Here is an 18,547-nt window from a genome sequence, read left to right as displayed (position 1 = left end):
GTAAGATAAATAAAAGTGTCCTGGTGAACAGCCAGAAGGTAGACAGACAGACGAGAGAGAGTCAGAGCGTCAGACGAGTCTGAACAATTAGCCGCTGTGATTATATCAGACTACTGAGCTGAACAACGCCTGGAGATACACTGGCCTACTTGGCACACACACACACGCACACACACACAAAGTACTACCACAGCTTTTAGTACTTGACAAGTAATCCAGCCTTATGTAATTGTCTGCTCATCACACACACATAGCTGTGTGGCTGCCGGCTGTGTCGTGGTGTCACATGACGAGCAGTAAACTGCAGTCAGTCAGGACTTTGATGCTCAGCAACAATCACCCGCATCAGTCATCAGGCTGTATTGTCAGCCTCAATTAAACAACGAAAGAAGCAAAAACTTAATTCAAATTAATCAAGCGTGAATGACAAACTCCTCTGATATCGGATAATTTGCAGCTGAATTTTTTTCTTTTACAAGAATCTGAATATTAAGATATTAAACCTGCATGTGCTCTCATTGATTGATGCATGCTGATGTTTTATGAAGGGGTCTGCTCTTTAATAATAATCACTCTCTGGATTTGAGGATTGTCGCATCCGTGGCATCTTTTTTATGTCTTTGATTTTCTTAAAAGAGGATACGCCGCAATCAAAAAACAATGAGATTTATTGGTTGCTGATTATCTGCGGGGTGATAACGTGCCTGATTACTGTCAGTCTGTGGTAGCTGAATGCAGTGAAGAGTGACTTCAGAGGACACAAACGCTCTTGTAAAGTTTCAAGTCCATGTTCCACCCGAGATGGATGCAGTAAGGTCTCAGGCAGGTTTCACTATTTATAGTTTTTCAAGTTTTTTCGTGTTGCAACGTCACGTTCTCAAGGACATTTTCTATGATCCCCGGGATGCTGGTCGTCTGGATCTGTGGACCCCGTCCCCCACAATGCAGCAGTGCTGAGGTGTAAAGAGCGCTGTCACGTCTTCATCAACTCTGTACCAAAGTAGTAACGCTTCTCGTGACGTCCTTACAGCGGTCCAACCAGACGGTGATACAGACAAAAGCTCAGTCCGGCTTTTAATGTCCCCTCAACGCGTCAACCTGGACCGTGTTCACGGCTGTGTTGACACGGGTCAGATGCTTTGAATCTGCTTGGTAAAGGGCAGGTAGTACTTTGCCAAACAGAGTTTTGAGGGCGTTATATCAGGTTTTTACTCGCCAGGAAAAGGAGCATCATACAATATTTACAAGTAGGCCAAAACCTGGCTGGAGGATGCTGGAATATTGATGGACAAAAGACACATGTCAGCGTGAGCTCTACTCCACTGAACCAAAACAGATCCTCTCTTGATGCAGCGCTCCGCCACGAGCATTGATTTTCTAGAACATTATTCCAGGTTTCAGACAGCGCTCTGTCTGTTCTGTCAGGAGGGGACTTCTTGAAACATGACATAGCCGGTGTAAACCTCTTTTCCTTGGAGCGCGTGGAAACGTGAAACTGTGTCTTATCCCTGGCGGCGCGGCGCTGATGTCAACATACGGTCAGAAGTGGTCACATGTTTAATGAGGCTGGGCCTCAGAGCCGGAGAGAACAACCCCGCTCATTAAGCCCGGGGGAGACGAACACAATACGTTTTTCCTAATGTACAGTTCCAGTGACCTTTGGCTGATTAATGCAGAATGAGAGCGGCTCCAAAAGGACTCCGCTCTGCACTTCTTTAACTGCATTATTATGGGACTCATTTTCCTTAGTCAGCTCCTTGTCTCACCGCAGTTTTATGGCCGCTGAGAGACTGAACTGGGAGATTAAGGACTCATAACAAGTTGCTTCATGTAGAGTGTCACCTCTAATGTCCTCTTAGAGCGTAATGGAACGAGCCATTAGGCCCGACCTATTTACCTCGCCGTCTCTGTTCAGAATCGGTTTGGAAATGTCGCCGTGGTCCAGCGCAGCTTGTGGCGTGAAGCGCAGAATGAGGTCAAGGGAACAGGAGACGAGGGGGGATACTTAGATCAGTGCTGATGTTTCTCATTTAAACAGAAGCGATCAGGTCCAGAGGCCCTGCGGAGCAACCTCACCTGTCTGATTGTACTTAAACACACTCCGGGCTCAACGGTTCCTTCTCTGGTCAGTCGTGTCGTGTCTCACAGAGCCCGTTTTGATGTCTGGACTGTTGCACCGCTGTGACCCGGTGACTCAGGATAGGAGAAATGTTCATGAAGAGGAGAGGAACCACTGAGTTCCTCCATGAAACCGCTGACAACTCTGTGGATTATCCTGAGGAGTCGTCACGGGTTCTAGAGAGAGAGAGAGCACGTTTTGCTAACTGCCGCTGTGATTGTAGTATTTGTCATGAACCTTGAACGTGGCATCGTTTTCTTTTCTTCCGGCCGATCGCGCCGCGTGGAAGGGGTTGCACCTATATTAATAATAGAAACAATATAAACACAACATATAAACATATGTACCAACGACACGGAGGCTCCGTAGTCCAAAACGGCAAACTTTATTGCTCCTTTTTAACCTCGACAAAGGCAGATCCAATCCTTCTGTTCTTATCCTTTCAAAACAAAAGCCGTAGACGTATAATATTCACATACGAGCATTTTGCTGTTTTCTTCGGCTTACTCGTCATGCACCCCCCGGTGTTTAAAGGCTTCACGTTGAACGTGCAATTTAGAACATATGTGCGTTGGAAGGTAACAGACAGCGCTCCCTCTGGGAGGCCGCTGCCTCCTGTCTGATTCCTCCTTTTGCTTGTCTTTATTTATTTATTCATTTTCTCCAGTCAGAGGGAACAAGATGGATTTCTGCTGCCTCTAGCTGCTGATTTTGCACATGCTGTTTTCCTTTGTGCAATGATTTTATGCGTGTGTGTCTATATTCAAATATAGCTGCATATTCATCTCTACATAGCTCTTTGAATGGCGTGCGAGCTTGTTGCCGTCTGCATTCAGGTCTTCGTGGTTGAAGGAAACGAGTCTGTTCTCTTCACACATTTCATAAAGGAGTTTTATTGAATGGTTTGATCCAGGACTGAACGAAATGATTAGTTTTTTCCTTCTTCAAAGGACAGGATCTAAACTGTGTTCGGCCTTTTTTTTGTACTTATTGCTCTCCATAATCCTTTATGTCTCTGCAAATGTATTTTTTATCTGGCTCTTTATTTCCCTTTGAATGGGACTGAAAGGTTTGTGGTTGACTGGAGACACACGGGCCATGTGGAGCGCCGCCCTACGTCTTGTTGTTATTGATGCTTTGTCTTTAGCTATTACAGGTGAGAGGCTGGAGCTGAAGAAATGTTAGCAGAACTAATTTAGAATCACAGCCCGACATTAAATCAATGCAAAATTAAAAGGAAATGGAAAATGTACTTGGAAACATTTGCTTTTCTGAACAACAATTTGTTACTTTTCAGCCGGCAAAAAGTCAGAGACCAGATTTACCTGCAGATTCGTCCTTGAAACATAATGCTAAAAGCACATTAAGGTGTGTGAGGTTCCTCCTTCCTGTCTCTCTTCAGAGTGAACGTACGCTGAAGGCAGGAAGTGTGTTGTGTAGCTTTGTAAACAAGAGCAGGAAACTGTTCACGCTGTGTTAGCCCTTAATCATGTACAAACAGTCTGAATAAACAAAGTTTCATTAGAAACATGTGGAACTTTTTTTTTTACCTCGGTTCTGAACCCTGGCGGGCCGGACTCGAGCCCTCGAGACGCCGTTCTTCTTCTTCACTTCCTCCAGCAGCGGGAGGAGGAACCGTGAGGACGCTTCGCCCAAAGCAACCTCACGCTCCACCCGTTACCTCCTGAGCAGTTCACTGTGTCCTCGTATCAAAGGTATACGCTCATGAAATGCTTAAAGTTCAACTCCCCCTTTATTGTGGCCGGTGTTCATGTCCAACCTGCGAGCTGTACCCAGCATGCCGTTAGGTATGTATTAGTCCCTACGTTACAGAACACAGGAGTAATAAAGATGTCCTGGAGATGTTGCAGAGACAAACAAAGGACGCCAGAGTGTTTGAAATCTGTGAATGGATTTGTGTGTGTGACCCAAAAAACATATTTGCCAGCAGTAAACCCATCAAGATCTTTTTTACACATAAACAAACACTTGCAACACACTCGTGTGTGTGTGTGGCTCAGTGATGGCGGTCCTTCAATCAGAGCATTCAGCGGTTTGATTCTTGCACCGCGAGTCCATGTTGATGCTTTACCTCAAATGTCTCCCTACACTGCGTGAATGTTAGCTAGTCCTGATGGACAGGTGGTACCTTCATGTAGCTCCTCCATCAGTGTGAATGTTAGCTAGTCCTGATGGACAGGTGGTACCTTCATGTAGCTCCTCCATCAGTGTGAATGTTAGTTAGTCCTGATGGACAGGTGGTACCTTCATGTAGCTCCTCCATCAGTGTGAATGTTAGCTAGTCCTAAAGGACAGGTGGTACCTTCATGTAGCTCCTCCCATCAGTGTGAATGTTAGCTAGTCCTGATGGACAGGTGGTACCTTCATGTAGCTCTTCCCATCAGTGTGTGAATGTTAGTTAGTCCTGATGGACAGGTGGTACCTTCATGTAGCTCCTCCATCAGTGTGAATGTTAGTTAGTCCTGATGGACAGGTGGTACCTTCATGTAGCTCCTCCATCAGTGTGAATGTTAGCTAGTCCTGATGGACAGGTGGTACCTTCATGTAGCTCCTCCATCAGTGTGTGAATGTTAGCTAGTCCTGATGGACAGGTAGTACCTTCATGTAGCTCCTCCCATCAGTGTGAATGTTAGCTAGTCCTGATGGACAGGTGGTACCTTCATGTAGCTCCTCCATCAGTGTGAATGTTAGCTAGTCCTGATGGACAGGTGGTACCTTCATGTAGCTCCTCCCATCAGTGTGTGAATTGGTGTGAATGATGACAGGTAGTGTTAAAGAGCTTTAAGTGGTCAGAAGTACAGTCCATTAAGCTTTCCTCGTGATGCACTCTGGCTTGTAGCTGCAGTAAAGAGCGGTAACAGCGTTGGCCCACCCTGCTTTGCATTGAGTGCTCTCTCGCTGCCGGTAAGGAAGCGGTTTTGTATTTCCCCCTTCACTTTAGGTCATCACTCTCTTCCTTTTTCTGAATCCATCCCTCTGATCAATCACAGGCCAGAGTCCACTTAGGACGAACGTGGTCGATCCACAGCAACACAGTGGAGGTAATTAACAGCATCCCCAGAAGCAGCCGCTGGTGGCCACTTAACAAAGTCTGGTGTCAGCCGGGCCGCTCCGAAACTCATCTCTTAACTCTTACATCTCAATGAAATGACATCACATATGTATGAGGCCAGTGTTTATGCCGACAGACAATCTCTGTTTTGATTTCTCTCCTGATCCCTCCGGGCTTTCTTTGCCATCTTTTGTCTGGTTTTTAGTACTCTGTCAGAACAGCGAGCCAATCAGCTCGCGGATACTCAGCGGCTCATCGGGAGCCATTTAAAGCGACTCCGAGGAGAGCCCTCGAGGACGGGCCTTTGATCAGCCGTCTCTTTATGGAAGTGGAGGCTAATTTTGCTCGATGGCTCTTCTCTCTTCCCAGGCTTTGTGTTTAGGAGGTTGGCTGTCAGATTAGGGCCGATAGCAGTCGTCCATACAGCCACAGCCTGCAGTATGGCCGTTAACTCCTCGTTCACCAGTGCACTCCTGCTCTCTTTCTTAAAGGTCAAACGTCCAGATTAGAGCGAGGCGACGTCAGATTTACGGTTGCAGCTGTTCTGACTGCTTTCTGTCTCTTTTCCCCTCCAAGAACTGAGTTCTGTCTGTCTGTCTGTTTGTTTGTCTGTCTGTCTGTCTGTCTGTCTGTCTGTCTGTCTGTCTGTCTGCCTGTCTCTCGACATGAGAGTTGATGCGTCTTCAGAGTAATTCCCATCAGATTCGTCACATTGCATCGACACGGAGCTGAAATCAGACGAGGACGTGACGAGCTGCCGTTTGCCCTTTGTGCTTTCTCCAGTCGTTTTGTGCGTCAATTTGCACTTTCAGATGTTCTTTTGTGTCTCTGTGGCAAATGACGTATCGGGATAATTCCTTCAACAAAAAAGAAGAAAAACAAGCGGTTATGTATTCAGGTATTCCTGCTCTCTAACCGAGAGAGACAGAGGATAATAAGCACCAGGGATGTTGTCACCTCAGCAAATTGCCAGAATAAAAAGGAAAGAGACAAAGTCTCAACAAACAGCTTCCTTTATTCAGTCGGTTGTGTTCTTAGGCTCATCTCCACACCTTGGAGGAGCTTCATGGCTATCAAAGGGCAAAAACTATGAAGGAGACGGGGACCTGGTGTGGTTGAAATGTGAATTAAAAGATTTCAATTGTAGATTAATTGTAGACTATGAGATTATTACATCATAAATTAACGAGAAAAATACATTTTGGTCAACAAACAAGTTTTTTCTCTCTTAACTTGGGGGAACTCTTCACCTAAATGCTCAATCCCCAAATCCTTAAAAATGTGGTGAAACTATCTTTGTGAGGATATTATTATCAGTTTGAAGTGTTGAAATGTTCTAAACACGATGTAACTGTCTTCTATTCACAGCTTGTCTCTGGTCCTCGTGCAGCGAGACGCACAGGAGGAAACAGTGAGAGAGCTGCTGAGTTTAACCTCAAGAAGCCTCGTTAACGGCCTTCTGGCCACCAGCCAAGGCCAGTATGGACTAATGAAGCAGAGATCTCACATTAATCATTTGCGGTCTTGTATAATCTTCATTTATCCGTGTGTGACAGAGCGGACATGTCCTGAACCGACCTTATGCCACATGCAGACTGTACATTATTATAGACTCATACTGTACATTATCTAAAGACTCATACTGTACATTATCTAAAGATTATACTGTACATTATTATAGACTCATACTGTACATTATCTAAAGACTCACACTGTACATTATTATAGACTCATACTGTACATTATCTAAAGACTCATACTGTACGTTATCTAAAGACTCATACTGTACATTATCTAAAGATTATACTGTACATTATTATAGACTCATACTGTACATTATTATAGACTCATACTGTACATTATCTAAAGATTATACTGTACATTATTATAGACTCATACTGTACATTATTATAGACTCATACTGTACATTATCTAAAGCCTTATACTGTACATTATCTAAAGACTCATACTGTACATTATCTAAAGACTCACACTGTACATTATTATAGACTCATACTGTACATTATTATAGACTCATACTGTACATTATTATAGACTCATACTGTACATTATCTAAAGACTCATACTGTACATTGTCTAAAGACTCATACTGTACATTATCTAAAGATTATACTGTACATTATTATAGACTCATACTGTACATTATCTAAAGATTATACTGTACATTATTATAGACTCATACTGTACATTATTATAGACTCATACTGTACATTATTATAGACTCATACTGTACATTATCTAAAGACTCATACTGTACATTATTATAGACTCATACTGTACATTATTATAGACTCACACTGTACACTATCTAAAGACTCATACTGTACATTATAATAGACTCATACTGTACATTATTATGGACTTATACTGTACATTATCTAAAGCCTTATACTGTACATTATTATAGACTTATACTGTACATTATCTAAAGACTCATACTGTACATTATCTAAAGACTCACACTGTACATTATCTAAAGACTTATACTGTATTATGTAAAGACTCATACTGTACACTATCTAAAGACTCATACTGTACATTATTATAGACTCATACTGTACATTATTATGGACTTATACTGTACATTATCTAAAGCCTTATACTGTACATTATTATAGACTTATACTGTTCATTATCTAAAGACTTATACTGTACATTATCATAGACTTACACTGTATTATGTAAAGACTCACACTGTACATTATTATAGACTCATACTATGTTATCATCTGTAAACTGTTCGATCCTGAAGGAGTCAGAACTGCATTAATTAGCTTCTTAATAATGACGGCTCATAGACACTTGTTGGACATCTTGTTCCATCAAAACTTGACTTGACTCCCTGGACGGACTCGTTATCGACTTCCTGACGAGGAAGTTATTGAGTCTTGATTGACTTTAGTCAACAGAAAGCTAGCTATAGCAGCTAGCAGAGCTCAGTAGTAGTAAGAATAGTTCAGGCTGAAACATAAGAGAAGTTATGACATGTTTAGTGTTTTGATTGGTGTAGTTTTTTTCCACTAAATGGCTGAAGGAGGAGAAACAGACTTGCAGGTGAATTTACTGGTGAAGCCTTCATAATGGAGGATTAAGAGAGCAAACGACAGCATGTCAACATGCACTTGTACATTGTATCTGCATTGCGGTTTCGCTGTGTGACACACGCTTTTGCATGTTTTCACACACTCTCGCACCACACAACCAAAAAAAATTCAGATTTTGGGCCGAGGCGCGTCCGTTCCTTTTCAAACTCTCGCTGCATAAACATCCCATTTACCCCAAAGAGTCCCGAACTCAGGAGGAGTTCTCTGAACTACATTACATTAAAAAAGAAAAACATACATTACATTTCATTTAGCTGACGCTTTTATCCAAAGAGACTTACAATAAGTAGATTCAACCATGAGGACAAACTCAGAACAACAAGAATCAAGAAAAGGCAATTTCTTTAAGAATGTTAAACTACAAGGCACTTTAAGTAAGTACCATTTAAGTGCTACTAAAGTGCCACTTTCTTTATTCAAGGCATACTCGGGAAAGATACACACAGATAACAAAAGTGAACTGACTGAAGATATTTCCGGTGTCACACCCCGTGATTTCAGCAGTGTTTGTGTTTTTTTGTGTCCACAGTTGCCCTCATTGTTTAAATCCAAAGAAATCAAATGTAATATGACCCTTGGCCGTGTCTGAACTCAGAGGACATCCATGTGGTTTCATAGTCCAGCAGGGAAACATTTCATATTTCTCCGACCTGATACCGTTTGATGGCCGTTAAGTGACTCTCTTGTCCACGTGTTGCAGCCGGACCCGAATCACCTCGGCGGCCCCGGTTCTTGGCTTGTTATGCAATCACATTCTCAGCATGCTTGAATGTTCGCTGTAACAGATGCGACCAGCACGAAGGTTTAATAGTCTGTTTCCCAATCCATGTTTGTCCGACTGCTGCCTCGCTGATAAGTACGTGTCCCTGAGTGACCCAGCACCCAGAGAGGTCACGTACAGCTCCGACAGCGAGGCCGAAGGTGGTAAAGCTATCAATTATGAAGGCTTGAGCGTCCCTTTGTTGACATTGTGTCCCTCCAGGCCGCCGTGCAGTTACTTGTATTATTGGAGTTCATTTTGTTTGGGCAGACAGCGTCACTGCAGCACACGGTGGGGATTCACAGAAGCTTACCGTGCATGTCGCAGACTGTCACATAGAACAACATCAGCTTGTCCCAGAATGGCCAAGAAAAATATTTTGGTAGCTATTTGTTTATGCACCTGTCTGACTCTGAATGTTCAAGAGGTTTGAGACGTTACCACTGAAGTTTTTGTGCGTCTGTGTCAAAGACCGTATGTAAGAAGTCTTATTTGCCAATGAACCGTTGCGGTTCAAAGAATACAATATCAGCCGCCACCTTTCTGCCAAGCATGCTAATGCTGCGTTCACACCAAAAGCATTGCAACTTCTATTCTTCTACACAACCAGAGGAGTCGCCCCTGGTGGTCAGGAGAGAGAATGCAGCTTTTACACATGAAGAAAATACTTCTATACAACCAGATAAGTCGCCCTCTGTTGGTCAGTAGAGAGAATGCAGCTTTAACACATGAAGGAAATACTTCTATACAACCAGAGGAGTCGCCCCCTGGTGGTCAGGAGAGAGAATGCAGCTTCAACACATGAAGCATAGGCTTCTATACAACCAGAGGAGTCGCCCCCTGGTGGTCAGGAGAGAGAATGCAGCTTTTACACATCAAGCATAGACTTCTATACAACCAGAGGAGTCGCCCCCTGGTGGTCAGGAGAGAGAATGCAGCTTTTACACATGAAGCATAGACTTCTATACAACCAGAGGAGTCGCCCCCTGGTGGTCAGGAGAGAGAATGCAGCTTTAACACATGAAGCATAGACTTCTATACAACCAGAGGAGTCGCCCCCTGGTGGTCAGGAGAGAGAATGCAGCTTTTAAGACGTTTTGCTGTCATAAGAAATCGCTGCATGCATTAAATGTATCTAAAACATTTGTACCCTTTTTATAATGTTGTCAGACACTTGTAGTAACAATCTGAACCTGTCAGCGGCATAAAGAAACACTTTTAGTGGACGGACATTGGCTGAGAAGAGTTTGTGTTATCAAGACCTTGATAGAGACAATAGAGAGGCTTCATTACATGTATTAGTGCCACCACCCCACTGCCGTGGTGTTTTGCAGACTTTTGGGCTCTTTGCATTGTTCAGACTTTAAAGTCTTACGGACAGGTACGTCCAGAGATAAGACGGTGAACACAGAAGTGTCCTTAAAGGACCGGAGCCAACAGCCACCTGGAGCCTCAGCGCTCCTCCACCACAGCAAACACACTGCCTGTCATGACGACTGTCCTCAGATGACCCTGCAGACAGACAGGCAGACAGACAGACAGAGAGAGAGAGAGAGAGAGAGAGAGAGAGAGAGAGAGAGAGAGGGAGAGAGAGAGAGAGAGAGAGAGACAGACAGAGACAGGCAGAGAGAGAGAGAGAGAGAGAGACAGACAGAGACAGAGAGACAGAGAGACAGACAGACAGACAGACAGACAGACAGACAGACAGACAGGCAGGCAGACAGACAGCCAGACAGACAGACAGACAGACAGACAGACAGACAGGCAGACAGGTTGTTATTTACAGGAACAATCCTACCTGATATGGAGGGTTTGTGCAGTGCAGTCGTTTTCTATGAAATATAATGGGACACAAATACTATAACATTTATACAATAATAAAATCAGATATAAAGTCTGTACTCTGGACTCCTGAATAGAGCATATGATGTTTTAATTTCTCCACCGGAATAGAGTGATACAGGTTTAATACACACTATACAATAATGTCGTTATCAGTTGCTGGAAATATGCACACGCTGTAAAATTCCAACTTTTTAATTTCTGCTTCAGTCTTTTTTTTTTCACAGCTGCGCCTCCGTTGCTCCGGCTCTGACAAGTAAGTTAGAAACGCTTCGCCTCGAGAGATAAAGAGGAACATCAAGTCTGGGACTTTTGTCCTTTTCATGAATCAATAGTTTTTTTGGTCAGCTGCTCCAGTTGTGTGGCAGCTGGTTATATATATATATATATATATATATATATATATATATATATATATATATATATATATATATATATATATATATATTGTTTGTGCACCTGTCTGACTCGGCCTTTTCAACGATGTTCAAGAAGTTTGAGACGTTATCAGTGAAGTTGTATATATATATATTTATATTCTCTCACATGTTTGTGAGAGTATTGTTTCTCTATGTGGTTCCACGCCTCAGTCCGTCATGTTCTCAATGTCCCAGACTCCATTGAAGAAACTGTGAATTTTATTCCCAAGAAATGTGCCAAATCAAACAGACCTGACTCAAAAAGAAAAGAATTTCACCCCAAAATCCCCAAATCCATATTTCAGTCTCGATGGTTTCGGTGTGAGTTGCTGTATGTGGAGAGCGATGTCTGCCTCCTCTCCCATCATGGGGTGATGGGGGCACCCAGACGTCACCCATAAATCACCTAGAAAGCATGCCCTAGTTCCTGGAGACACCCACACACGAGAGCGGCGCTATACAGACGGCTCCTACTTGAAGCTGCTCGCTACAACGTCTGGACGGCATTTTGGATTTCGGGGTGAACGATTCTCACTACATGAACAGTTTAAAGTGAATGTCGTAACGTTGACGTGCAAGTCCGATGTTGTTGTGTTCATTTCCCACGTTGCACCTGTCCAGTAGCACTGACATCAACTACGAGCAGAAGCTGAGGGTCACAAAGCTTCCCGCTTGAAGATAGAAGGCCGATAGCACCACAAAAGTCTTCAAACTTATCTCCATATCAACCACAGACTTCAATCTGTGATCATCCTGCTCTAACGCTGTAATCAATTCGTCCGAGTGAGGCAGCATCACTCCTCGTGTTCGCCTCCACCCGGTCCTCCCTGGACTTCCTTTTCTTTACGTTTGTGTTCATGTCCTCTCCTCTGCTCTCCTTGACTCCCCCATAAAACCCATTTCATACACCACAGGCTTTAAAAAGACTTGTGTGGGTTCTGCAGGAGCCGACCCGATGATGAATCACCGGTGGCCCATAATGAGGTAGACACATCCCTCTACGGCGTGCGCCTCCGTCAGGGCACAAGCTGCCGTGCGTGTCCTCGTGCGATAAGGCTGGATAAGAGCGGCAGAGATCAGAGCAGCTGACTGAGATGTGTGGAGCCTCAGACGAGGGCGTGTTGTTTACCGTCTGTCTGCTTTCTTACGCCGACAGATTCCTCCCTTCCTTCCCTCCTCCCGTCCCGTGTCGTTTCTCTCCCTTTACATCTTTCTTCTTTCTCTTTTCTTTGTTGCTTTTGGTTGTTTTTCCTCTTGCAACCGGATGTTTCTCTCCCCCACACATTCCATCCCTCTATGTGATCTACGTCTCCCACGCCCTCCTTTCATCTCGTGTGTTCTCCGCCACATCAAGAAGAGAACCCTTTTACCAAAAACCTGCTCCCATCCCCCGCCGCTCTTTTCCCTTCTATTCCTATTCCCCAGTCAATAACAACAAAAAAGCGTCACTTTGCACTTTTATAACTGTAAATAAAGTTTGCGTTGTTCCCTCAGCCTCCAGACTTCAGACGGGCTGACATGTGGCTCTGTGGAACTCTGAGGAACAAAATGAAAAACACTTTCCCTTTCATGTATGAACCTAGTGGGTGAGGGAGGAACTGCAGGAGGCAGCACCCACCTGCTGTCCCAACTGTGTGTGTGTGTGTGTGTGTGTGTGTGTGTGTGTGTGTGTAGATGAGCGTGTTTCAACTTGGTCATTGCAGCCAGCCACCAGCTCTGCCCCGTGGTTTCCATCTATCCGTCTCAATGTTGTTTTTTGTGTATCTCATGATTTTATTCATTGGGTTTCTCCCCCTCTCTCTGTATCTCTCCCTCTCTCCCTCCCTCTCTTCCCCTTTCTCTCTCTCTCTCTCTCTCTCTCTCTCTCTCTCCAGCTGTGGTGCCAGTGTGAAGGAGCCTCGTGCTGAGTTCAGGACTCTGCAGCAGCAACGGGACAAAAGACATAAGAAGAGAACGAGAGAGGGAAAAAACACAGCCAGTAACAGAGCTCTGAGAACCAGAGGAGACGGCGTGTTGAGCGTCTCACGACAAACCAGACTGAGAGAGAGAGAGAGAGGTGATCGGCCTGCAGCCAGACGGGTGGAAGGTTGAATGTTCCAGGCCGTGGCTGCAGGACCACCAGATCCATCCGGCCTCTCTCAGCCCCAATCAGGTTCTCGAAAGCGCCATCCACCCCCTCCATCCACGCCTTTAGTTCTCCTCTTCAGTCTTTGTAGTGACCACGTTGCCGATCCTCGGCGGCTTCGCGTTCCCCCGCACATGGACTGTTGATGAAGAAAGATGGCGGTGAGACCGGAAGGCCCCGCCCCTTCCTCTCGGCCGCCACTCCTCCCCCCGGCGGCCGCGGCGCGGACCGGTTGAGGTTTGTTCGTTGGCGTCCATCGCAGCAGCTCGGTGGAGCAGCATGCAGGAAACTGACTCACCGGCCACCAATGCCTTCAAAGGTAAACAGATAACACTGTGTGTGTGTGTGTGTGTGTGTGTGTGTGTGTGTGTGTGTGTGTGTGTGTGTGTAGGTGTCAATAGGCTTAAAACTGACACTAAACCCCCTACAGGGGTCATCGACCATATTTGTCCAAGGGCCAGGACGTTGAGGTCAAACCAAATAACCCTTTGCTTAGTCCCGCCCCCTTGAATGCTGAAGTGCCAATCATAGCTTAGCTCAACTATCCTATGCCTTAAAATCCTTATTTTTGCTGCTTCCTCTTCCTCCCTGCAGCATTAGCAGAATGGCCGCTCATGAATCTCCATTAACTTTTGGAGATAAACTCATTTTAATATAAATTCTTCACAAAAAAGATTTTCCTTTATTTTGTTATTTTAAAATTTTCATTTTTAAACAGAAAAATCAGAAAATGTTGTGTTTTCATCAGCGGTGCTCCCAGTCTGGTGTTGCCTGCCGACCTTCATGCAGGGCAGCAGTGATGGCTGCACTGGGAGAATGAACTGGGAGAAATCAGCATCTGCTTTAGCTGAAGAGCTATACTGAGGACAGAGCAGCTTCACAGCCTGAAGGATACGATACCGGCGATAAAGAGGACCACGCCAAGAAAAGGGATCCATTGGAAGATGGGTAAGTGTTTTTCCTGAACTTTGCAATAGCATATTTACTTAGTAACGTGAACTGTAAACCAGCTAGAGCTGCTGCTAACACGGAGCTAGTGATAGCAAGCTAACACGATGTAGAGGGTGTCTACGAGACTGAACAGTGAATAATAAAATATTGTCACTATTCCCGTTAACTTTATTAAAGTCAACGTGTACGCCTAGCAGTGTTAGATCTCTGTTAGTTTGTAAGACTAACTATCGTGTTCACATTAGCGCTAGCTAACTGGAATTAGGGCATGAGCTAACGACACTTAGACGGCTTCAGGGTCTCCATAAGACTGAACAGTACATAATAAAACATTGTCACTATCCCTGGTAACTTTATTGAAGTCAACGTGTACGCGTAGCAGTGTTAGATCTCTGTTATGGGTTTGTAAGACTGTAACTACTGTTACGTCAGCTTCTGCTAACTGCAGCTAGCAGAAGCATTTTCAGCTTGTGCCCTGACCATAGAAGGCACTCTGTTAGCTTAGCAACATTAGCACGTAGCATTTGTTACGTGTTGGTGTGTAATCGTTACTCTCTTTCTGTGAACTTATACTAACTATTAGTGATGTATTTTACAGAGAGGATTCGCCGCGCGCAGGCCGCAAAGCCAACCACAGCTTAGCATTACCAACATATAATGACAATAAATTTGGTTTCAGACATTTATTTACATGTGTCTACCATTTTATTCATATATTCCACTGCTTTTGTGAACCTAAGACCTTTTGGTAAAACAACGTCAAGCACCAAAACAGCGCGACCACATGAGTAAAGGTATGTTTTAAAATAGTATATGTATTTTTCAGCTTTAGGGCTATAATATCACTTTACATGTGTACCTTAGGACACAAAATAGAGAGAGAGAAATGTGTTGATTAGTAATCAGGAAGCTAAATATATACAAATATTAAAATTGTTCATTTTGTTGGGGAAAAGAGAAGATAAAATAAAAATAAAAAATCTTATATTGAATCGCAATTGCAATATTGGGGGAAAAAAAATCACAATTAGATTATTTTTCCAAATCGTTCAGCCCTATCACACACACGCACACACACACACACACACACACACACACACACACACACACACACACACTTGCCTATCTGTTGCTGTTACAACCTGCTGTTATTATTAGTGTGGTCTACGACTGCAGATATGGAGAAATCTCTCCAGAGACTCCTTTCTGTTCTCAAAGCACATGTGTTACATAATTCATCAGCTGTGTGTGTGAGCGTGTGTGTGTAAGCGTGTGTGTGTGTTTTACCTGACATGAACCCTGCACAGTAAACAAAACCTACGCTAACAGCTATCGACCTCCGGCGTTGGCACGTTTGTCTGCTACCACTCGATGACCTCATTCCCCTCTTCAGCCTCACAGAGACTGACCCAGACACACACACACACACACACACACACACACACACACACACACACACACACACACACACACACACACACGTCTGGCCTTCTTCTCACTCCTGTCGGGCCTGTTTGTCACTCAATGTGTTTGATTTCCACGGTGAGCTCGTTATTGTGTGTATTGTGTTCCCAGAGTCCAACAGCTCAGGCGGACACCGACCAAGGCCGTGTTGGCAACACTGAAAAACCTTTCATTCCCATCGCGTCTCTTTCCTTTTAAAGTTGCAACGCTCACATCGCTTCATGAGCAGCGCGGCTGTGTGCCGACTCCATAGACTAACAAGTGGACATAGTCATGTTGTGGTTCAACACAGCGGTCCCTAACCTTATATGAGCCACGGACCGGTTTCGTGTCAGACGATACTTTCACGGACCGGCCTTCACGGTGTGGGCAATAAATACGACATAATACATATGATGTAATAAAATGATACGACAGGCATGAAGCAATTATGAAGTGCATGAAGAGACAACTCACCATTACGGCGAATTAGTGGAAGCCCTAGCTGGTTTCTCTGCTACGAGCCGGTTAAACCCGCTTTACAAAGACAGGATGGTGGAAATGGAGGCAGGGTTTCCAAGACTTTTTTGGTGATCTCAAGGATGCTCTGCCTTGGTTTTAATCCAGAACACTAAGTTGAAACAAACTTTGAGTTTCATTTTCGGGGTAACTATCACGTAACGTGTCAAGAGGTTACACGCATGTATCCGGTCTTTTTTCAAAATATTTTTGACCATGATTTTTTTTTCTTTCATTCATTCTTTCTCTGCAGCCCGGTAGTGAGGGACCCATGGACCGGTACCGGGCCGCGGCCCGGTGGTTGGGGACCACTGGTTTATCACATAAAGCATAGACTTCTATACAACCAGAGGATTCACCCCCTGGTGGTCAGGAGAAACAGTTTTAAGACACTTCTTAAAAGCCTCGTCAGATTCAAAGTCTCGCTTATGTTTACTGCGAGTCATTTTATAGATATTGAATCAATCGACATCCATTTGTACATGACATTCCACAACGATGCCGACGAACAAATTTGCCGTACTCGACGCTTTAAAACAGCAGTCCATTTAACAATAAGTGACGACTATGCCCACATCTTTTTTCTGATACTTTGGAAAGTACACTAGCCAAGGAAGTTAAACAGAGTTGAAACACCCTCTTTGGAAAGATAATAACCTAAAGAACCGTAACATGCAAGGAAAATCACAATAAAACAAAGCCTTGGCCTGTTACCAAAGATTTTAGTCAGAAAACTGTGTCGTTCGGTTCAAAAATGGAAAAGTTAGAAGCTTTATGCCTAAACATGCTCTGATTGGTTGAAGCATGTATTCAAAATCTGCAGAAATGGCCGACCCCAGTTTGCGGTCTACAAGAGTTGAAGGAGTTAGAAAACGAAGCAGCCCGGCTTCACTTGAACTTTTCAGGTACTAATATACATTCACTCAGCTTCTATCATACCTTGTTCGATTTGTACAGGCTCGCAGAATCACATAGATGTGTTTATTATTGATCCGGCAAGGTTTTTTGAGGTTACAAGTTTTCTGTAATGACATTATTTTAACAGTAATTTATTTTTTCTGTTCGGATTGATCTCTTCCCACAAGTCTTTACTGTATTTTAGTAATTTAAATGAAGTTGTGGTTCAGGAGATCCTGTAGGAAACGTCACTTGATCTTTTTTTTTTTTGTCATTTCCTTGTCTGATAATGGGTGCAGAAGGTTGCTGCAGGTGGGGGGGTTGGGATACTCGTATTGATACTGGTACCATTGTTAAGCCCTTTTTCTGTACTGCTGTTTAAACATAGCACCATTTCATCACCCATTCAATCATCGCTGTGGTTGTGGTTCTTTTGGTCTTAAATGGTATATTAATATCACTTTGCTCACTCTTATCAGTTATTAATTGTAATGCCAAAAGTCATCTTCTGTTAGCTTTGTCCACTCTAATTTCCCACTTTGTTCGTGGTGATCATAACTGATCAACTCAGGTAGACATTTCATTTCACACGAACAGATGCAGCAGAACGAAAGATTACACGTGGACAGACACGGAGGTGCACACACACTCACAGGCGCACACTCGGCCGCACGTGACTAATCGGGCGATCTTTCGGGCGAGATAATTACAAAAACATTCTCATCATGTACAATCTTAATTGCTATGCCCCAGTCCACCTGCAGGCCAATCTCACTGATCAGTAGAGCATATTTCTTTTGCCAAAGAGTTGCGAACCACAGCGCACAGTTGCATCCACGATGCAGGAGATGATCCCAAACTCAGGCCCACACACGTTGCAGTGACTGTTTTTACATCCGCAGCCACTTGGAGACGCTGCACAACCCTTCTGGCCAAAGCTGCTCTCATACAGTTTGCCTACCTCATTGCCCTCGCTGGTTATTTTGAAGGAACCGAACCAACTGAGAGTCGTGTCTATCTTTGGACGAGCTACATCTTGGCGGGTAAATAGCTCTGAGTCAGTCAGGCGAGGATTGTTTTGGAAATACACTCACCAGCTTAGTCGATATAACTTTGTATTTCAAGTGAGATGATTTTGTAAGGCGTTGCACTGGAGACATCGTTGCGTCGCTATTCACCTATTCGGAGCAGAAGTTATTCTTTTTGCATCTGCGGGTACGCTTTGGGCCTCTCAGGCCTCTGTGATGTGCATGTTTTGTCATCTGAGGGTGTGT

The sequence above is a fragment of the Clinocottus analis genome, unplaced genomic scaffold (genome assembly GCF_023055335.1).
Source record: "Clinocottus analis isolate CAN_PGR_092001 unplaced genomic scaffold, fCliAna1.0.p SCAF_9, whole genome shotgun sequence".
Lineage (NCBI taxonomy): Eukaryota > Metazoa > Chordata > Actinopteri > Perciformes > Cottidae > Clinocottus > Clinocottus analis.
The sequence above is the reverse complement of the archived record's forward strand: the minus strand, read 5'-3'. Positions refer to the sequence as shown.